The sequence below is a fragment of the Hippopotamus amphibius genome, chromosome 12, assembly GCF_030028045.1.
Source record: "Hippopotamus amphibius kiboko isolate mHipAmp2 chromosome 12, mHipAmp2.hap2, whole genome shotgun sequence".
Lineage (NCBI taxonomy): Eukaryota > Metazoa > Chordata > Mammalia > Artiodactyla > Hippopotamidae > Hippopotamus > Hippopotamus amphibius.
Window position 1 is genome coordinate 78,553,613 of NC_080197.1, and position 22,691 is coordinate 78,576,303.

Genomic DNA, 22,691 nt, shown 5'->3' on the forward strand with positions numbered 1-22,691 from the left:
TCGGCCTTCTCCAGCAAACCCTGAAACTCCCTTAGTCCTTACCCAACACACATCCAAATTTCCTTCTTGTCTCCGAAATAAAAATCCCAAAGGTCTCTTCAGCCCCCCACAAGCACCTCCAAACTTACACTGGCCCACACGACTAAAGCCACTGTTCTCTCTGCCCTTCCTAGGAACCCAGTATTTCCTTGTGTCGTCACCCATGAAACCTCAAGGAGGTCATCTGCCCTCCCACCCCGACCCCAAACCACCCCCACATCCTCCCATTGCAAACCCCAAACTACCCGCTAACTTCCCGTGCCCACAGCCTTCCTCATTTAAACTCCCCCCAGAAATCCTGAACTTTCCTTGAGCTTCGTCATCAAACCCCAAACTTTTCTCAACTTCCCATACCAGGTGTAAATCTGCAGCTTCTCCCAAGAAATCCCCGAAGTTTCCTTCTCGGGACTCTGGCAGGTTGGGATGCCCAGGGCGGCACTTCTCAACCAACTGGTGGCAAATGCCAGGCCTTTTATTCCGGTCCATCCTGGACCTACTGGTGGTCCTGCTCTGGGGGACGATTCCGCCTTTTACCCCGGGTGAACCGCCTGGAGATTCCAGCAACATCTCAACTGGCCAACACCCTGTTCGACGAGACAAGTCCTTCAGTTTCAGCTAAAAATCCCAAAGAATTTGCTTGGTTCCAGCCACAAGAATCCAAGACTCACCTCGCGCTTCCGCTAGGAAACACCACACTACCCTAAGGCACCGTGGCCGTGTCAATCACTGCAAACATTGCCAAATGCTGACTCTCCATTTCTGCACCTGCCACGTCATTATGAGCAGTACACTTTACGTAGCACTAGCCTAGACCCTCTTAGACTGTCCAGCGGTTGCCCTGTCCACTGGTTATGTAGCACTAGCCTAGACCCTCTTAGACTGTCCAGCGGTTGCCCTGTCCACTGGTTACGTAGCACTAGCCTAGACCCTCTTAGACTGTCCAGCGGTTGCCCTGTCCACTGGTTACGTAGCACTAGCCTAGACCCTCTTAGACTGTCCAGCGGTTGCCCCTCCATGGCCCAAACAAGCCACTTCCCCAGGTGTGGATAATCAAGAGGCAGGTGGTGCACAGCAGATGCCCACAGGACCAGCTAGAATCTACTGTCCCCTTGACTCTGTGGGAGATGTGGGTACAATGATCTGAGCTCTGGTGGGTCGGCTGCCGGGCTGGAGGGAGATCAAATCTACCTGGGGTTGTGCTAGGGCCCTGAGGCTGCAGACCCTGTCGAGGATGTCAAGGGGGCAGGCTGGGGAGAGTCCCATTGTCCCCAGGTTGTCCCACTACAAAAGCCAGGCCCCCAGGAAGAAGCCCCTCCTGCTGCAGGGTGAGGGGAGCAGGCTGGCCTCGATGGCTGAGCAGAGGAGGGAAGGTGTGAACAGAGAAGGGAAATCTAAAAATCTAATTACAACCGGTTCCCACCCAGCCACCTGCTAGAAACCGGGACTTGGACGGAAGGATCTCTGACAACACAACCAAAGAGTCTCTCCTCACCGTGGCTGGACGGAGGGAGGGACCAGCTGAGCCTCCTCTGCCCTGAGCCCCCTCTGCCCTGAGCCCCTAAGAAAGAGGCTTATGGAGCTGAAACCCGAGCAGATGCCAAGGGGCAGCAGGAGGCGATTTACGGCCGGGAAACCAAGCACTTGGGCCAGATGTGGGCCAAGGGTAGGGGCACAAACGCACGTGTTCACAGGAGGGGGGGTGCAGAGGCCCAGGGCGCTGGGCTCCAGCGGAGAGCAGGGGAGGGGCTGAGGGGCTGAGGGGCTGCAGGGCTGGTGGATCCAGGGTCAGCACCAGGGGCGGGGTGGGGGGTGGTGAGAGGTACGGAGGGACACAAAGCAGAGGGAAGGAGGCAGACGGAGCAAAGTCAACGAAGCCAGGAGGGGTGAGCCCAAGGAGGGACCCACAGGAGCGCACTGCAGGCTGGACGCCCAGCCGCTGCCCTCTGGCCGATCCGCCCCTGGACTGGCTCCCGCCTCTAAGTCCGTGACTGCAGGAGGTGCTGAGTGGGAACCAGCGGGAGTCAAAGCTGCCTTTCTTCTCAGCCCTGCACCTCCGCCCTCAGGCAGGGCCGGGTCTTCCTCGACCCTGATGGGTGTGCCAGCCTCCCAGGCTCCTGCCACATCTGTCAAGCCACCCCAGGTAGAGGGGGCGACCCAGGGTGGAAGCCGGATGAGAAATTCACTCTGTCAAGCCAGCACACTCGGGACAGAGTCCACACTCCAGAGTGGGAACTGCGGGGCACTGCCCCACCCACCACTGCAGATGGCAGGTATATCCAGAGAGGGGAAGGGCCAAACCCAAGTCACACAGCAGCGGGGGGAGCCAGGCCCCAGACACCTGACTCTCAGCTCCTCGCTCTCCCCACTCCCCCTACTGATTTCCTCTGGGCCGCAGAGCCACCAGCGGCCCCAGTGCAAGGAAACAAATCTGTCCCATCTCTAAGCATCAAGGGGGTGGGGTGGGAAGCAGGGAGGAAGTCAAGCCCCCTAAAGAGCTGAATGCAGAAATCTGTGTGACAAGGGGTGGAATTATATCCCCTGGAAAAAATTAATAAAAGGCTCTCCCTTAGTAGACCCCAGGGGTACTGGAAGCTGACGTAATGTGGAGAGGAGAGCTCACACCCCCAGCAAACCACTGCCAGGAACACAACAGGGAGGCTGCAGCTGGAGCCGGCGAGGCAGACGCCACGCCAACCAAGCAGGATGCTGGAGCCTGAGACGTGGACCTCGGCAGGCGTCTGGCTAGAAAGCAGAAGCCTCTGGATTGGCAACCCAGAGGGTAGCGCTCCCTTGGGGCCAAAATTCAGGCATGTCGAGGCAACAAGGGAACTATGTCTCCTGGCAGAACCTGCTGGGTGTGAAGCCAGGTGGGAGGCAGGAGGCTGAGCTCTGGGAGATTGGGGAGTCAAGAATGCTCCACAGTGCAAAGTGTGAGCTCGGGCTGGGTCCCAGACCAACCTGCCCTCCACCCCACCTCCCACTCAGGGTGCATGAGGAGGGGACGCTCGGAGCAGGAGGCAGGGCTTAGTGGCCAGGCGGCCACCACCCCGTCTCATCTGCCCCCTCCCTCCTCCAGTTCCCGTTCCCTATTACAGGCTGGGCTCCCCCGGCACCTACACACACTGCCCTCTCAGAGAGGTGCTGGCTGCGGACTTCCCTGGTGGCACAATGGTAAAGAATCCGCCTGCCAATTCAGGGGACATGGGTTCGAGCCCTGGGCCAGGAAGATCCCACATGCTGCGGAGCAACTAAGCCCATGCACCAAAACTACTGAGCCTGCACTCTAGAGCCTGTGAGCCACAACTAATGAGCCCACGTGCTGCAACTACTGAAGCCCGCGCACCTAGAGCCTGTGCTCCGCAACAAGAGAAGCCATCACAATGAGAAGCCTGCACACTACAATGAAGAGTAGCCCCCGCTCACCAAAACTAGAGAAAGCCCACACACAGCAACAAGGACCCAAAGCAGCCAATAAATAAATAAATAAATAAATTTATAAAAAAAAAAAAAAAAAAAAGAGAGGTGCTGGCTGGGACTATAAAGTAACAGGACAGTCACCCTGATCCTGAGATGGAGTGAGTGCTTTTCCCAATCCCACCACCACCACCACCCCAGCATACAAACTGCTTCACTACAAAGAGAGAGGCACCACAGTGTGGGTAAAAACAAAAAAGCCCCCAGACTTGGAATCTAGTGCGCAGGGCCAACATCTTTTCCCTGAAGTGTGGGACACATCCTTCCTTTCTCTGGGCCTCAGCCTCTTACCTGTGAAAAGGGACAGCCCTGTACCTGCCACAGGGCCGCTGGGAAGATGGCCACCACCAGTGGCGTGTGACTCACACCAGAGAGCCTCAGAGCCACCGCCTGACCCAAACCCCCGCACACCACCAGCCACATGTGTGGAAAGGGTCCAAGCCAGGGGGAGTGGAGCGGCTGCCGCTGCAGGAGTGCTCTGTATGGACCCCTGTGCATGTGGCACACGTGCTGGCCTGTGCTGTGTCCCCACCATCACCACCACCTCATCCATCCATATGAGCACAGGTGCCACGCCGGGGACGCCGCCAGGAGCAGGTGGACTTCCTCAGTGACACTGGGTCTCAGCCTCCAGTCCCTCTAAGGCACTAACCCCCAGTCTGGGACATAGGATAAGACTTTCCCAGGAGTGGGAGCAGTGCTAAAAAAGGTCACATTGAGGGCTCCTGAAAAGCCACCTCCCAGCATAGGACTGAGCTGAGACGGTCACTTCTCCAGAACGTTTGTGGGAGAGTCAGCCTCATCCCAACCTTTCCTCACACCCACCCCAGAACCAGTGAGACGAGGAATCTGAGCGTCCCTGTGCCATCCTGATCCACCCCAGGGCAAAGGGCTTGACCTAAAAATCCTCCTGGAAGAGAAATTGACAAGTTTCCTGCTGCCATCTAGTGGCCGACACAAATAAGAGCAGGCAACAAGCCAGAAGGCCACCAGCAGGCCTGGGTGACCAGTGGTCAGCCCTACGTGCCTGGACCAGAGGGAGTAACCAGCTATGTGAGGCAGAACCTAGGAGAAAGGACTGGAGAAGGAGTATGGTTCACTTATCCAGCTATTGGTCACATCCACAGAGCTGCATGGCCAAAGCGGATCTCAGAGCCCCAAATGCTTCTCGCCTTCCCTCTCGGAAGACGCAGGGCCCCAGACCTGCCAGGCCAAGCCCCAGGGCCACTGTCCCTAGATCTCCCTTCATCGCTCCAAAAGGCCCATCTGTCTGCTGGCCTGTCTATGTGGCTCCTGCCACAGGAGACCTTTCACCCAGAAGCAGCAACCTCGAACAGAGGCGGACAGGCCCTCCCAAATATTGGGCTGTGTTCCCATCGGATGGGTAGAGCCCCAGACAGAATCAGGAGGCCTGGGATCCAGACTCCACTGGCCCCTAACTGGCTGCATGACGCCCCTGGCACGCTTCTTCCTTCCTAGAGCCTTAAAATTTCCTCATTTGTAGCATGAAGGATCATTTCTTGGGTCCCTTTCAGGTCAAAAGACTCTAGAACACTAATTCACACTAATGTGTCAATGACCAGTAAGAGCTAATTGTGTGACTGTTCCCACAGAGACCCTCACCCTGAGTAGGGGGAAGCCTCAGCCCATCACCAATTCATTCACACAGTGAAAACACATCGAACACCCGAGCGCCGGCGCTGGGATCACTATTTTTAGCGCTGCGACCTGCTTCGCTCTGCTCTGGCCACAGGGAGAAAGGCCAAGGAGGAAGGTCGAGGGCTGATGCTGAGCTGACACAGGCAAAGGGGAGGAAGGAAAGTGGTCCCCGAGCCTGACACACAGCAGGGACCCTCACACTGCACCCTCTACAGGCTCCGTTTCAGTACTAACCCCTCAGGACAAGCTAGGAGTTGACTCTGTCTTGTAATTGAAGAAACTGGGGCCCGGGGAGTAACCTACACTCACCCAAAGGGACACAGGCAGTGAGTGTGGAGCTGGGACTGACCCCGGGCAGCTCTCTGGCTCTGACTCTGTGTGACAGTGACCGACATAAATGGCAGGTCCCTGTCCTGCCCTTAATCCATCCATTTTCAGGTTGTCTGCTTCCTGAGACCCTCCACCTCCTCACTCAAGGTTTTCCTTCTGTTACCCTCATTCAAGTCCCACCCGGGGAGGAAAAATCCAACTGCTCTCCAGCTTTTAAGAAGCATCATTCGACACCACATCCAAACCCATTTTGTTTGATACACTCAGCCTGCTAGTGTTATTTATTTTGGACCTGCCCTTAGATGAGAAAAATGAATGCACTGGGATGAAAGGCCTGGAAAGATCCAGAACTCACACCAAGTTTTACCTGAAGTCTCCCCCAGAAAGAGCACTGGGGTGGGGGAGGGGTGTGGAGACCGGGGGGGGGGGGTCTCTCACATTTTACTCTATTACTTTGTTATTTTATTTTTTGCAGCAACCAAATTTTCATATATAATCGAGTCATCATTTTAAAGTAAACACTCTGGGCTTCCCTGGTGGCACAGTGGTTAAGAATCCACCTGCCAACACAGGGGACACGGGTTCTATCCCTGGTTGAGGAAGATCCCACATGCCATGGAGCAACTAAGCCCGTGTGCCACAACTACTGAGCCTGCGCGCTAAAGCCCAAGAGCCACAACTACTGATACCACGTGCCACAACTACTGAAGCCCGCATGCCTAGAGCATGTGCTCTGCAACAAGAGAAGCCACTGCAAAGAGAAGCCTGATCACCGCAACGTAGAGTAGCCCCTGCTGGCCACAACTAAAGAAAGCCTGCATGCAGCAACAAAGACCCAACACAGCCAATAAATAAATAAATAAATAAATAAATAAATAAATAAATAAAATTTAAAATATAAAGACTAAAATACTCTATATGGCCAGATCAATGGCAGACGACCACATCCTGCACTTGTGAGAAGAGTGCCCGGCAGGGCAGGCCGGGTCTGACCACACAGGGCCCTGGAGCAGGAAATGAGCCCAGTTTTTTTCCAGGATGGGTGGGGTCTCTCGCTTGGAGGCAGATGCTAGAGTGGTTTCTGGAGCACAGAGACTCTCTGCCCCCCAAAATACCCCATCCATCTGCTCGCTCATGCCTGAAATTCCATCACTGAGGGGCAGTCTTTGATTCCTCGGTCAGAAATAGGCCTGAAACTGTAAACCCACCCCGGAGATGCAAAACGGCGCCTTCAAGTCACACTTGGAGGGAATGAGGTTACTGGACTTGAGGAAGCAAGGCTCTTACAAGGCTCTCAGAATAATCCCTGGACGAGATGGGGTCGCTCGGGCTGCAGGCAGTGAGGACCCGACAATTAGTCACCGCCCACAGGTGAGGAGGAGGGGTTCTGTGCCAGCCTGCCCTCACCCTGACCAGGCAAGAAGGGAGAGCTGGCTGGCCAAGAGCGGGAAGGACAAGGCTGAAACAGCTGTGACCACCTGGGAGGAAAGTCAGAATCTAAGGAGCCCCTGGAGGTGGTGAAGGATGGCACCGTCCAGCAGAGACCAGGGAAGAGAAAGCAGTGTATCTGGAAAGAGTGAAGTGGGGCCTCCACACCAGGTGGGTCCCAGCCCAACTGGAGGCCCGCCCTGGGATCTGAGCATTTTGAACAGGAACTAGACAAACAAGTTCACGTCGAAAACCATGAATAGAATGGTGGAAGACCTGAGAAGTGGGTCAAGAGAAAGTGGGACTGTTAATACCAAAGGAGAAAGTTTGATGTCATTTGTCATCAGGGACATGCAAATCGAAACTGCAATGAGCTACTGCCTCACACTGACTAGGACAGTCATATTTTTTTTTTAATGGAAAATAACAAGTGTTGGCAAGGATGTAGAGAAATTGGAGCCCTCATATGTTGCTGGTGGGGATATGAAACGGTGCAGCCACTGTGGAATATAGTCTGGCAGCTCCTCAAAATGTTAAACATAGAATTACCATACGAGCCAGTAATTCCACTCCCAGGTATATACCCAAAGGAATTGAAAACAGGTGTCCAAACAAAAACTGCGCATGTGTGTTCACAGCAGCTCTGTTCACAATAGTCAAAAGGTGGAAATAACCCAAATGTCCATCCACAGATGAACAGATAAATAAAATATGATATACACATACCATGGAATATTATCTAAGCCATAAAAAGGAATGAAATTACTGATATATGCTACCATGTGGATGAACTTTGAAAATATTATGCTAAGTATTGAAATAAGCCAGACACAAGAGGCCACATACTATATGATTTTATTTATACAAAATGCCCAGAATGGGCAAATCCATAGAAGAAATCAGATTACTGCTTGCCAGGGGCTGGGTTTTAGGGGGACTGGGGTGTGATATCTAAGGGGTGCAGGGTGTCTATTTGGGGGCAATGAAAAAGTGAAGGGACTAGTAGTGGTGATGGTTGCACAATGATGTGAATGTCCTTAATGCCTATGAACCAACTGTACACTTCAAAATGGTTAAAATGGCAAATTTTAAATTATGCGTATTTTACTGCAATTTTTTTTAAAAGGTTTAAAAAGTGGAGAGGACTTTGGAGGGACAGGATACCTGATGTCAAACACCCAAGGGCCTGTGCAGAAGTGGTCAGAGGGCTTGCTCTGTGGGTTCCCAGAGTCAGGCCCCTCAGGACGTCAGCCTCCAAGAGGGGCTCACTCCCCCTGCATATTCACCAGACGCCAGCCAGGCCCACGACTTCACCAGCATCCGATGCTACTGTCATTCCCATTTCCAGGTGGACACACTGAGCCCCCCAGCCACATAGCGAGTGGGGACTGGGGCAGCCGTGCGATCAGCCACCAACGCAGAGAGCACACTGTAGCTTCACCAAGTCCAGGCTTAATCAAGGCCCGCTGTCCCCTTCTCGTGTGTGACCTTTGGCCATTTACTCGGCCTTGCTGTGCCTCAGTTTCCTGCTCTGTGAAAACTGACACAACACCATCACCAGACTCCGAGCTGCTGGGATAAGGAAGTGAGGCCAAGAATGTGCCCTGCAGCTCTAAGCACAGAGGAGCGCCATATAGTTCAGCTCCTTTTTTCCCCTGAAGTGGAGAAAATTACAAAGATAGAGGGAACTATCTCAGCAGGGAGAGAGCTCTGGGTCAAAGGAGGTGAGGAAAAGCGAAGGCACCACTCGGCCAGGACACGTATCACATGGGGACCGGCCCCGACGCCCTTGACGCTTCAGCCCCTGAACCCTGGTGCGGCTACAGTGTGAGACCCTCCCCAGCGTGGGTTCCGCCTGAGAAGAGAAGGGACAATTCAAGGACACAGGGATCAAGGGGGATCGGGGTTGCCAGGAAAAGAAAAGGTGGAGAGAAATGAACGGCTGGGAACAGCAAAAATAAAGTTTGCCAATAAAAATAGAAGTCACTTACGTTTTTAGAGCATCCCGTGTGTGCTTGACGCTGCGCTAAGCGTTTCACACAGATTCTCATTGAGCCCTCACGTCTCTGCGGACCGACGCTATTATTATCTCGTCTCACTGATGAGGAAGCTGAAGCTGGGGTCAAGAAGCACGCTCAAGGTCACACAGGTGCCACCAAGCCATGGGTCAGTCCTGAGAGCCAGTCCGGAGAGGCCCGTCACCTGACCGGAGGAGTGACCGCCTTTGGACCCCACGTGCCGGCTCCTGCCCTCTGCTTTCAAGCAGAAGCCCCCTCCAGAGCAGAAAATCAGCGCTGAGCACAGAACCTTCTCCCCGCCTCCCTACAGCCAGAAAGCTGAAGCCAGAAGCCGATGTAAGAAAAAATTGTGAGAGAATCCAGTAAATATTTAGGAAAATGTTGTTAAGTAGAGGGGGAAAAGAAAGAGGAACTTCTGTTTTCACCAGCTCCATCAGCTTTAGGAGAACAAACGCAGGCTTATTTGAGCGGCTGCCGAGCGCTCAGCAGACCCTGCGGGTGTGCAACTGCGCTGGGCCCGCGGAACTCAGGTTTCCCGGGCTAGAGGGCAGGCTGGCCACAGGCCCGTGGCTGATGTGCTCCGAGGTGGCCTGGGGAAATGACCCTCCAGCCATCCCCAGCAGCACCTCCTGCAGGAGCCCAAGAGTCGGTGTGGTGCCCGAGGCCTCCCCTTGTGTCCACCCTGAGGACCAGAGGCCCCACAGGAAAGAGGCTGTGGGAAGGTATCCAAGATGACCAGGGATCACCTGAGTAGGAGCAGAGGGCGCAGGGGGACAGTTAGCGACCAGCAGAAAGCAGGCTTCCATTCTGCCTGGTTCTGCGTGGTATCCAACCCCCAACCCTTGGGACTCCAGTCCACACTGGGGGACCCATCCCTCTCACCCTTAAGCCACCTCTCAAGGAAACTGAGGACGAAAGAGGAAAATTCTGCAAGGGATGTTGAGATTGTACTGTTTTCTTAAGCTAACACCTAAGGGCTTAAAATGCATCAGAGCTCGTGCTAAGCCCTGGATGTGGGTTATCTCATATAATTTTCACAACAGCCCTACGAGGCAGGCACCCCATCGTCACCACTTCAACGTGGACAAGCCACGTGATGAAGGGTGAAGTGACATGTCAGTGTGGCTGGGATCAGGATGCAGCCACGCCATCTGACCTCAGAGCACACACTCTCAGCCACGAGCCTCTAGCACCTCCTAAATCAGACTCCCAGGACCCAAGAAAAACGATTATTCAACCCAGTCCCCGGCCTCACAGTACGTCCAGGCTGATGAGCGAAAAGGATAAACAGATCCAATGCGCAGGAGCATGACCTGTGACTATACAGGAATTAGTCCTGAGGATGTGCACCCATGGTTTCAGTGTACAAAGCGTGCACGTGTGGGTGTGTGTGCGAGCACATGTGCATGTGCGGGCGTGTGTGCACGTGCACGCACATGCACTGGAGAACCACTGGAACGACTGGGAAGGGGGATGGTGGGAGTTTAATGTTAAAATATGGTGATGCACAGTAACCAAAAGGTGGAAACAACCCGAATGTCCATCAACAGATGAACTGGATACACAAAACATGGTCTCTCCAGACAACAGAATATATTATTCAGCCACAAAAACGAAGGAAGTTCTGACACACGCTAAGACGTGGATGAACCTTGAGCACATGATGCTACGTGACAATGCCAGTCACAAAAGGACAGATACAACGATTCCACTTCTGTGAGGTCCCTAGAGAAGTCATATCCATAGAAACAGAAAGTAGAAAGGTGGTACCAGGGGCTGAGGGAGGGATGCAGGGAAGGCATCCAAGAAGGCTAGGGACCTCCCGAATGGAGTGGGGGGACAGTCAGGGACCCGCAGTAGGACGGGTCCCACTCTGCCTGGTTCTGCATGGCTTCCCCGCCTGACCCTTGGGACTCCAATGCACACCAGCACTGGAGGGGGAGTTAGTGTTGAAGGGGTACACAGCTCCAGTTTCCAATGATGAAAAAGCTGGCAGTGAATGGCGGCGACAGTTGCACGAGAATGTGGAGGTACTTGATGCCACTTGTGAAGGTAAACTTTATGAGTTCAACCTGACCAGCCATAAGGTGCCCTGAGTAAACCTTATTTCTGGGTGAGGGTGTTTCGGATGAGAGCAGTACTTGGGCAGCACCCCCACCCACTGAGGGCCTGAATAGGACAAAAGGTGGAGGAAGGAGGCATTCACTCCTTTTTTCTTGCCTCAGTAGTTGAGCCCGGCCATTCCCATCTCATATTCTCCTGTCCTTGGAGTAGCATTTACACCATCTGCTCCCCTGGTTCTCAGGCCTTTGGACTCAGACCCAATTTCACCACCTGGGTCTCTGGCTTGCAGATGGCAGATGGCAGGACCTTCATAATCACGTGACCCAATTCCTCATAACAAATAAGTATATATGTCATATACACATAAATCACCATGTCAGTGGGCCAGGATCTGAATCTCTCTGATCCAAAATCTATTTTCTTAACTGCTACAGGAGACCATTCTCTTTGCACACCTGAATACAACAAGCTCACAGGAAGTCTCACTGTGGACAGTGAATGTTGCCGCAAAGGCCAGTATTTATTCAAACAGCACATGTGGGGCCTCAGATGCCATGTGATAGGCCACGTCCCAATCAACATCCACAGAACGCAAACACAAAGGCTGTTCTAAGTCAGGATCACAGGTGTCCTCCAGGCTCGCATGGGGGTCAATTTCAATCGTATCATCTGCCACAAAACGTGGTCAGAACTGCAGGCTTTCCCGTCTTCAGGCCTGTGCGAAACAGGGCTGCACCAGTATTACCTAACAGGCCGTGGCATTGCAGCATCATTTTTAATTGGGCTTTCAGAGGCCATTTAAGGCAGGAGCAGAAACGTCTTCTATCTGACAAAGAGCATCTGAACTACAGAAAAGATAAATCAATTGGGATCACATAAGCAGAAAGGAACTTCAATTAGGGTTTTCTTTCAGAGGGAGAAGTAGAAAATGTATCCTTGCCAGAGTGCTCAGGAAATGCGACCGATAAAAATAATACATATTTTTTAAATCATTCTTCAGTTATAAATTTATGGCCAATTAAGGGAGAAAACTGGAAGGGCAGAATGTGATAGAAAAGTAAGGAAGAGGGACCCAGGGACAGAGGTGCCCCCCCTCAAAGCCCATTGCATGCCCTACTCAGGAAAGTGCTGGAGACCTTGGGTCACGGGGCAGGGGGACTCCTACCCGTGCAATATGCACCCTGCAGTCCCCAGACACCCGAGAGTTTTTTGTTTTTGTTACTGTTGGTCACTAAAGAAATTTTAGAAATCACAGAACATAAAATAGAAAATAAAAATCACGAATAATCATTAGCATTTTTGGTATGTTTCCTCCAGTCTTTTTGCTTCACATTGCAAAAAAATTACAATTTATAGTATATACAGTTTTACATCTTATACTATTTGCTTGATATTTTTCCATAAACATGATCTAGAATCACCATACATAATTTTTGAAGACATGATTTTTTTTTAAAGGCTATACAGTAGGCTGTCCTATAATGGTATCAAAATTTACATAACTAATCATCTACTGTTGGGCATTTGTTATGTTTCCAATTTTTAACTATTGTAAGTAACGTTACAGTGAAGATATGTATGTATACACATGTATTTATGTCTGTATATATACACATATATATGATTAGTTCCTTAGTATAAATTCTAAGGAACAGAATTACTGAGTCAGAGACAACGAATCTTTCTCAGGCTATTGATCTCAATTTCCAAAGAACTACTAAAAACAATTCTAAGCAATGTTGCATTTTTACAACTCTAGACATAAATGGCACTTAACACCTCAGTGTTTTCTATGTGGACCAGTTTCAGTCGTGTGGACAGCTGAATTAGTCCTACGGGCCAGGAACGTCCCACTTCTGTTCTGAAGTGTCTCTTCTGCTAGTTGCTCATATACCAGCTGAAACGTGGTTCCAGTTCACTTGGGCAGCCCCACCGTCAGCACCAATCACACTGGGTCTCACATCCGAGTTGGGGGCTAACGTGCCTGCTTCTCCACTCCGCTGCAAACTCCAGGAACGGGGCTGCTCACCTTTCAATTCTATTTTATCTTCTATTCTACTCTATTCTACTCCTATTCTATTCTAGTCTATTCTATTCTATTCTATTCTATTCTATTCTATTCTATTCTATTCATTTTTTGGCATACAGTGTAGCTTGCAGGGTCTTAGTTCCCCAACCAGGGGTTTAACCTGCGCCTTCGGCAGTGAAAGTGCCAAGTCCTAACCACTAGACCACCAGGGAAGTGTTCCGGCCCTGCCCCCACCTTTGCATCCTCCCTGCACAGTTCCTTTCAAACGTTCTATCAACGGTTCTCAAGCTCTTCTTTCACCTCTTCCACACCATGTCCTTCCCTAGGAAGTCATGCATCACAGCACTTTCACCTGAGGAGCATCTGAGGTCTTGCGCAAGCCCCTTACCCTCTGGTTTCTCGGATGCCTCATCTGTAAAACGGAGGTAATGATACCTCCCTCAGAGAGTCACTGGGAGGATTAAGTTGGATAAGTCATGAAAAGTGCTACTTAGTAACCATGACAAGAACCTAGAAAACACTCGAAAAACAATAGCTCTTGTTTTAAAAAAAATCATAATACACAATAACAAACCCACCAAAAAATTGCTTAATCCTCTACCCACTGGAGGAGATTAAAGAATCCTACAGCTGTCTTTCTCATCTGAAGCTCATCCAGGTCCTGGATGCCTGGGTAGAGATTCGGGACCCCAGGGACTGTGCCAAACCCACAGAACCTCAAACCGAGGGTGAAGGAGGTCTGGCAAAGCTGGCCTTGGAAAGGCAGGCGGGCAGCTGGTCAGCACGGAGCGCAGAAGCTCTCCATCAGCTGTGCACAAAGCAGGAGGGGGGACAAGCTACTGGGAAACCAAAAAACAACCGCCTGAAGCCACCCCCCCTGGACAGGACCCTGGGACACCAAGAGCCAGTAGAGAAATGGTTCGTGGAGCCACCAGCTCCTCCCAAGTGGGAGCCTGGAAGCAGGTGACCGGCAAAGCGCCGCTCCCTAGCAGACCCTGACAAATCTATTGTCCGTCGACGCGCTGGGAGTTGAGTCACAGCGGCATTGTCCCATCGCTCTATCAGGAGGAAACAGCTGGACAGACTGCCAAGTGCAGGAAACCTCCACCTCCACCGGGGCCCCCACCCTCTTTGCGAGGCCCAGCATCAGCATCCTGCCTGCCTGTGCCCCCACAGACCCCTAGCCAATCTCAACTCACCCACAGCCTGAGCAGACATCCCTACTTCCTGCCCCCATTTGCCTGAGGCAAAATACAAGCTCTGTGTGTGGCACTTTGGCAACTCGGGGGGCGGGAAGGTGTGGAGGTGGGTCTCCTGGGTTCAACCTGCCAGTAAACAGAAACCAACGTGCAGGAAAACAGGCAGTAGACAAAGAACAATCACGTTAATTTGAAAAGGACACACCTAGTGGCAGGGAGATGCCTTTTCTCTGGACTGAAATGTGAGCAAGCGTACACCAGCTCACTGCCACAGCCCAGGACAAGGCTGGGGACAAACTTCCCGGGAAAGTGGAATTCTTGCCAACTTCCTCATCTAGAGGCTTGACCTGGGGCTCCTAAGCTTCAACAGAGGAGCCCAGAATCCCTGCCAGGTTTGGAAATAGCTGGGAAGCCAAGCCTACCTCCTGCCCCTCACACTGCGCAGCTGTTGACCTGAGGTGTGAGTTACAGAACATCTTTAAATCAAGGTTTGCACACTCAAACCTGCAGAGGCAGGAAGAACATATATGAGCAACTCTAGCCGGACACACAGGCATGTCCCCTGCTATGTCAAGACTGGGGGCGGGGGTGCTCAGGAAAGCATAGGCCCTGCCCCCCGAAGGTGATGCCTGAGACTCAAGCAGCCGATGGTTGCCTCCAGCTGGTGTGGGCGCCAGGCAACCAGTCCTCCTTTAATCTCTAAAAAAGCCAGAAATCTCTAAGTTTGTGAAATCTCTTCACTGTTTAAATGTTGGCTCTAACAAACAATAACATCAACTGGGCAAACAAAATACATCTGCAGCCCGGATGTGACCTAGGGGCCAGACTGTAACCTTGGCTCCCAAGGTTAGTGTCCTCATCTATAAAGTGGGGGCGAATAAAAGAGCCCGGGGTGGGGAGGACCAGGTGGGGTTAGGCCTGCCCCTGACCCCTGATCTGCAGAAAGCACCTGACAAAGAGCTGGAAGGGCCTCCAGGAAGAACCAGCCCAATCTCCTCAGTCTCCTAAAGAGGAAACATCCTGGGGCCCTGGGGCTGAGCCAAGATCCGCAAACGAGCCAGTGGCTCCTGCTGGGCTGGTCCCAGACCCTCGGGCTCTCAACTCCATCTCACAGACCCCAGCAGCCTCTCCTGGCTCCACTCAGTTTGTCCCAGGTGGCTCCACAGCTGTCCCTCACGGGTGTGGCCTCACCAACTGCGAAGGGCAGCTCCCCCAGGTAAGCGCGCTGTGCACTCAGCCTCATGCAGGTGAGGGGCTCAGTCACTATGACCCAACCAGGTAACCAGTGGCAACGCTGCTCCCCCTGCCCCCCACTCCCACTCACACTGAGTGGACTCCGTGCGCTGGCCCTGTGCCGAGCTCAGCCCCTGAACTACCCCAGCCCTAGCTGGGGTGTAAGGGAAGAGTGGGCACAAAACGATGGGGGTGCCATCAACAGGTAGAAAGGCTGAGGCTCAGGGGAGGCCTGAGCACCAAAGAAGGCAGGCCAAAGGCTGGGGAGCGTGCCTGGGGCCAGACGGGGGGCTGGGGTGGCGGGAGGAGAAAGGACAAGTGGATGGGGTAGGGGGAGACTGGAAGGAAGGCCAGGGTCCCCAGGCTGAGGGGGCTCTCGACCAGCTGGCCGGCTGGGTTTCTGACACACCAGGGCACTGACTGGGCAGTGTGTAACCAGCCAGGTTTGACCAGCCGCGTCCCAAAGCACTGGCTGTGTTTGCTGAGGTGAGCCAGCGTTGCATCCTGTCCCCAGGCCCTCAGGGTATCCTGTCTGAACTTGAAAACTTTCCACCCTGATGTCTGGGAAAGTCACGGCCCTGGACAGTCTCCGGGCCCCTCCCACAGCACACACGGAAGCTTTCCAACCACCAGCAGCAGAGGAGCACACCTTAGCCTTAAAGAGGCCACAAGGAAGGAGACAGGAGGAGCCTGGGCTCCGTGCTTCCTAAAGAGGCTCCGAAGTGGGGAACTTGGAAGGCTGAGGGGAGCTGAGGGACCACCTGGTACAGACCCTTCACGTTACAGCCAGGCCGTCGCCACCAGGCCATGCCCTTTGGAGACTCCCCGACTCCTTCCATCTTTCTAGCTGGGAACCCCCAGAGCCAGAGCACTTCAGGACACCTCCCCTCTCCAGGGGTCCCAGAAAAATCGTAAGAATCGTAAGAAAGCCGGAGGTCATCCGCACCTTTCAGCCAGGTCTCTCTCACCTGCTACTGCTCCCTCTCCTCCCAGGTCTCAGGGGGCAGGGAGGGAGGGCAGGGAGGGCAGGGGACTTCTGGTTAAACACCAGCCAGTGCGGGGGGGGGGGGAGGAGAGGCAGAAAAGAGAACACACAAACATCACGTGTTGAGAGATTTCACAACAACCGTCCAAAAAGTCAGGGAGATTTGGGAACTCCGCCTCCGGCTTTCCCCACCTGGAAAGAACACAGACTCTGGAATCCCCCAGATGCGCAGTTAAATCCCTTTTCTGGCATATTCTACGGTGTGACCCCGGGGAGGGGGGCAGTTCGTGCACCCCTCTGAGCCTTGTCTTCCTCACTTCACAAAGCCGCTGCCTGGTGCATGAAGGGAAAGCAACGACCCTCCTCCTGATATAAACCCTCCTCCGCCCCTTTGTAAGCATCGTGAGGGCAAAAAGCACGCTCCAGTCTGGGGCCAGAGAATGAGGACACTCGTGCTCCCTGAGAACATTCGCTCGTGACCGACTTTCTCAAATACGTCCCACCAGCCCCAACGTGGGCGAGACCGGCGTGTCTGCTCACGGCACCACACGGAGGGCGCTCAGCTCCACTTCCAGCCCACGTGGACCCGCAAGGCTCGGCCCCGGGCCCTCAGCCCTCCCACACCGCCACCAAGGTTCTGTCCTCCAAACCACCTGCCTCACTTACCAGATGCCCCCTGACACCATTCACACCCTTGGAGGCGCCAAGCACGAGGAAAGGGAGGGGTGACTGTCTTCCCGCAGGTTACATATGAGGAAACAGAGACAAGGAAAACAGACTGTCTCTCGCCAGTGGCAATCGGCTCAGGGCTGGCTCTCACCACGGTGGCCTCTGGGCACTAAGGAACCCAAGGGCAAACGCAGTGGGGTTGAGCTGAGGTCAAAGTTTCCCCGCAGTTGTCAATAAATATAGACGAGAGGCCCTGTTCTAGCGAAAAAAAGAAAGCAAGGATCAGGTAATCCCATAGGAAAGCTAGGTGTGTATCCTCATCGCCACCACTAACAGCTGCAGTGCTTTCCACACGCCAGGCAGCTTCTACACACTTGACCTGCGTTAACTCACTTAACATTTACAATAACCTTGTGAAGCAGGTCCTTTATTATCCCCATTTTACAGAAAAGAAAAGGTCTCAAAGAGCCTGCCCAAGGTCGCATGCCTGGGGAATGGCAACCGGCGTGTGAACCAGGAGGCACGGCCTTAACCATCTCCCGTGCTGCCTCTCACCACACGCCCCCTTCACCGCCCAGGCCCTGGGCTGCCCGGCTGGCAGCCGGCCCGCAGGCCCTGAGGTTCCTGTACCTGCAGCAGCACCCCAGGGTGCTCCCTCCAGCTGCAGGAGCCAGGACTCAGATCTGCCAGATGGGCTCCCCTGCTGCGTCTGCCTCCAGGCTGGGACTAGACCCAGGAGGAGGCAGGGGCCAGAACTGTGCCCCGATGTTCTGTTCCCACTGACTCAGAATCCCAGGAGAACGGATAAAGGGGGAATTTCTGAATGAGTAACTAACCACAGAAGAATACAGTTATGTAAATTGGCCGGGAACATAGTTAGGGATGGGCTTCCAAACGACCAGGCCCGGGGAGTGGAAAATGCCCCATGTGTGCTCCTCCTTCGCTGCTGCCGCCCGGAGCAGATCTGGGCAACTTGTGGGTTTCCAGACTCTCCTGATTACAAAACTACAAGCTCTGTGCCTCATGGGCAGCAGCAGAGGGATTGCTAAACACACTTGGATTCCTCCCACCAAGAGAAGAGAGACGCTTTAGGATACAAAACTCAGACAAATGATGGAGCTCTGACTCCCCTTCCTCCCCGTGCTGTTTTTGCTAAATTGCTTTTATCAGTGGGCTTTGATCACCATCTCCCTCCAGCAGCTTATAAAACTGAGCCCGAGAAATGTATCAATGGCTCTGCCCCTTTAGGACAGAAGTGGTGACAGAGGAGGTGACAGTGGGGAAAGGTCAAACTCTCCAATCACAAACCCTTAGGGCAGAGCAAGCTGCCCTGCAACGCCCACCAGGGAGGCAGGTGCTGCAGGCGGCCTGGGCTGCCTTCCTGGATGGAGCTTGGAAAGAGGGAGGGGGGAGACCGGGCAGGCTTTGGCTGGAACTTTATTTTTTCCACAATTTAGAATGAAGTTATCTTTCCTGCTTGAGCACTTTCTCCCATAAAACCGTCCTGCTGGGAAAGGTGAAGATTTGTCATCCTCCAGGCTTACAACTCATTCTGGCACTGAGTGTGTGAGTCTCCAACAGGGAAGACTTGGGCCAGGCCAGGAAGCAACAAACAGGCTGGGATGCGTCCACAGGCAGCCAACGGCCGTGGGGTCTAGGGATGGAGTTATTGGCGAGGCAGCTGGTGGAAACGGAGAGGGGACGGAGGGTAGCTGTTGTCAAATGGTCCCACGTTGCCGTGAGGACGAGGCGGCAAGCTCGTCCTCAGCTCTCCGGCAGAGGCACGGCCACAGCACAGCTCCAGAAAGGCAGGCGTGAAGACCAGACCGTCCAGCCATGGGAGGGGCGGGGGTGCTCATCCCTGAAACGTCCAAGCAGAGGCTGGAATCCACCAGACTGGAGCCCAGTGGGAGGCATGAGTGGGGAGCATGGCCTGTGAGGACTCTCCCTCCTCTGACAGTCCCTGTGGTTACCTGACAACAACCTCAAGCCCTGAGGAGCTGCGTGGCCCCAGGAAGGGCAGGTCCTGTTTCCTGGGTTTTTATTATCACCATTTATTAAGTGCCTGGGATTACACTCTGCACCGCACGTGCATCACTTTATTTAATCTCCACCATAACCCTGAAGACAGGTGCTATGTCTGCCATACAGCAGGTGCCCAGTAAATATCTACTGAATGAATGATGAATGACTGAATCCTTTTCACCAACGAGCAAACTGGAGCCCAGAGAGGCTAAGCATCTTGTCAGGGGTCCAGCGGCGGGCAGCAGCAAGAGCCGTCGGTGAAGCCCAGCTGAGCCCCCAGGGCCTGCATCCTGAGCCACGGCACTGCTCCTTGTGGCCGCTATGTCTCACAGACCCTTAAAGGGTTGGTGGCTGTGACCAAATGTGACGAATGCATCGCTAAGAGGTATCAGGTTTTGTTTTCCAAATACGCTCTAACAAGCATGCATTGCTCTTACAAAAGAAAATAACAAAACTTATCAAAAAGTTCCTGTTCAGCCCACGATCTCACAACCAAAGGTGGTGTGTCCATTTAAGAACTAACTGGCCAATCAAAAAGACAGAAAATAAATGAATTGCTCAAAAAAATGAAAACAAAGCACTGTCTGCGAGGATGTGGGGAAACGGGAACGGTCATACATGGCTGGTGGGAATGTAAAAAGGTGTAGCTGCTTTGGAAAACAGTCTGGTGGTTCCTTAGGACGCTGGGCACTCAGTCACCATATAATACAGCGATTCTACTCCTAGGTATTTTCCCAAGAGAAACGAAAACACACGTCCGCACACACAAAGAATTGCATATGCATGTTCACAGCAGCGTTATTCATAACTGTCAAAAGGGGAAGCAACCCAAACGTCTGTCAACTGATGAAAGGATAAGGACAAACCAAGAGTGGTATGTCCGTGCAGTGGAAGATGATTCAGCCTTAAAAAGGGATGAAACTGATACACGCCACCATGTGAGTGAACCTTGAAAATATCATGCTAAGTGAAAGAAGCCAGGTACAAAAGACCACATAGGGTACAATTCCATTTATACAAAATGTGCAGAATACGCAACTCTATAGAGACAAAAAGTACATTAATGATTGTCTAGGGCTGGGGAGGGGGGAGAAATTGGGGGAAGAGGAGAGATGCTAATGGGTACAGAATTTATTCTGGGGGTGATGAGGTGTTCTGAAATTGATGGTGATGATGGTCACACGATTGAGAATCGGCTGAGAACCACTGAACTGTACACTTTAAATGGGTGATTTTTATGATAGTGAATTATATCGCAATAAAGCTCTCTTTAAAAAAAAGAACCAGTTGCCTACCTTCCTTAATTTTAACACATTACAAGGAAGTTGAAAGGGGTAGAGATCATGAGGTTAATAGAGGGAAGGCAGCAGTCCACAGTCTCACATCCTCTTATCCACCTCCAAGGCGTCATTCAGTCATTCAACCAACATCTATCATTCAGTTACTCAACAAACATTTATCGAGAACCTACTATGAGCCATGCATCAGGCTATATCTGAGGTCAATAAACTGCAGCACAGCCGAATCCAGCCATCGCATATTTTTGTATGGCCTGCAAACCAAGAACAATTTTTACATTTTTATGAGATTGGAAAAAAAATCAAAAGCAGGATAATACTTCCCAATATGTAGAAATTATACAAAACTCAAATTTCAGTGTCCATGAATAAATGTTATTGGACCACAGCCACACTCACCAGTGTCCGTGTAGTCTCGGGCCACTCTGGAGCTAAAGGGCAGAGGTGAGCAGAGACTGGATGGTCTGCAGAGCCCGAAACACTTACAGTCAGGTCCTTTACAGACAACATTTACCAGCCCTGTGCTAGATGCTGGAGATGTAGGGGAGAGAAGAGAGGAGCGGTCACAGTCAGGGCCTCTGTCCTCGTCTGTCCGTGGCCTGGACAGCCAGGCTCCGAGGACCACACACCGAGTGTGTGCGGTGAGCACAGAAAAAGGGGGCAGACCAACCCGGGCTGTGGACAGACTTCCCTGGGAAGGACTGGCCTCTGGGACCAGGAGGAGCAGCAAGAACGGCCTGTGCAGGCCCTGGGGAGGGGACATGCGGCTCGCTGGAGGTCTAGAAGAAGGTCGCCAAGGCAGGGTGCGGAGTGGAGGACAGGGCCTGCAGGCAGCACCAGAGTCTGTGCTCTGCGAAGTCATTCTCCGCCCTCCCCTTCTCCCCCTCCCCCTCTTCTCCCCGCTCCTCCCTCCCCCTCCCCTTCTTCCTTCCCCTCCTCCCCTGCCCCCAAGCCCCAGGCATTCCCTAAGCCCTTACCTTGCTTAGATTTCTCTACAGCACTAACTCTACATGTTACACACGCATTGCTTGTTCACTGACCAGCTCTTACACCAGAATCTGAGCTTTATAGGACAAAGACAGGAACTTTGTTTTTATTTTTGTTTTTTTTTTCACTGCTGTATTTCCAGCACCATGACCTGGCATTGAGTCGGCTCTCATATAAATATCTGTAGAATAAATGCAAACACTTAAAGAACATTTAAGGGCTAAATGTCCTTGATTTGCAACCTTGGGCAATCTTCTTTATGGCTCAGTCTCCTTATATGTAAAATAAAAATAATAAAAGTATCTACTTCACGGGATTAAGACAATGCACACAAATGTTTATTATTGTCATTATCATCCTCTTGTGTTACGTGTCTATTTTGTGTCACACGTTAAAGGGGGAGTTTTTCAAATCCATCTCATTTAATTCTCATATAAGCCCCATGACATAACTTTTATTACAAATTCCTTCTGGACAGATAAGAAACTGAAGCTCAGAGAGGTCAGGTAAGTGGTCCAAGGTCACACAGTAAGCCACAGAGTTAAAATTCAAACTAGCACCATCGGGCTTCCAGGGCTATGCCCCTTCCTCTACACCTAGCTGCAAAGCGAAAATGCTGGAGGAGGCTGGGGGAAGGGAGTGACGTGTCCCGGAGCAGCCGGGAGCCCTCATGAAGGAAGCATCCTGTTCTGAAGGACTGAAAGGATGAAGAGAGCAGAAGAGTGGCTGAAAGTCATTCCAGGTCAAAAAGCAGAGAAGACGGTGGGGCAGGTCTTTTCTACGAGAAGCGAGAAACAAAGCATACACTGTCATAATACGTCATACCAACAGGAGAGGACAATGGTGGACTCACAGGGCTGGCACTTGGGTGAAACCTTAGACACATCTGGTCCAACCGCTTGTTTCACAGAACAAGAAACAAAGGCGCTGTGAGCCAGGGCCGCTGTGAAAGCTGTGCCCACGCTGACGCTTCACAGGAGTACACACGCTCACTACAGCCAGAGAAACACTCCAAACGAGGAAGCGTTCCCACGTCCCCACCACCAGCCACGACTATGTTAGTTTCACATTCAACGGCGTGGGGCCACAGTGAGCGGCTGGCATCTCAGAACAGACTGGAACCTGCGTGAACTGTGCTTCTGTTTCCATTTCTGTCACCAAGTCTGTCTGCAATTCGTCCATTTGCTCACACACTCAGCCAGCGATTGCGTGGATCCCGCATGGACCTGGCCAGTTCCAGTCACTGGGATTCTG

General features: G+C 52.5%; 1 protein-coding gene across 3 annotated transcripts in view; it reads right to left on the minus strand.

The window, feature by feature from the left end:
- Positions 1-22,691, minus strand: part of TSPAN9 (tetraspanin 9) — a 181,553-nt gene that overhangs the window by 132,407 nt on the left and 26,455 nt on the right. The window contains exon 3 of one of the 3 annotated variants that reach the window (XM_057702425.1): positions 8,922-9,046. The exons of 1 other annotated variant lie outside the window; for it this stretch is intronic. The gene's annotated coding sequence lies outside the window, so the exon portion shown is untranslated. Of the gene's footprint in view, positions 1-8,921; positions 9,047-16,441; positions 16,450-22,691 lie in introns of those variants that run through there. One more of the 3 variants, XM_057702426.1, reaches the window with a different exon arrangement.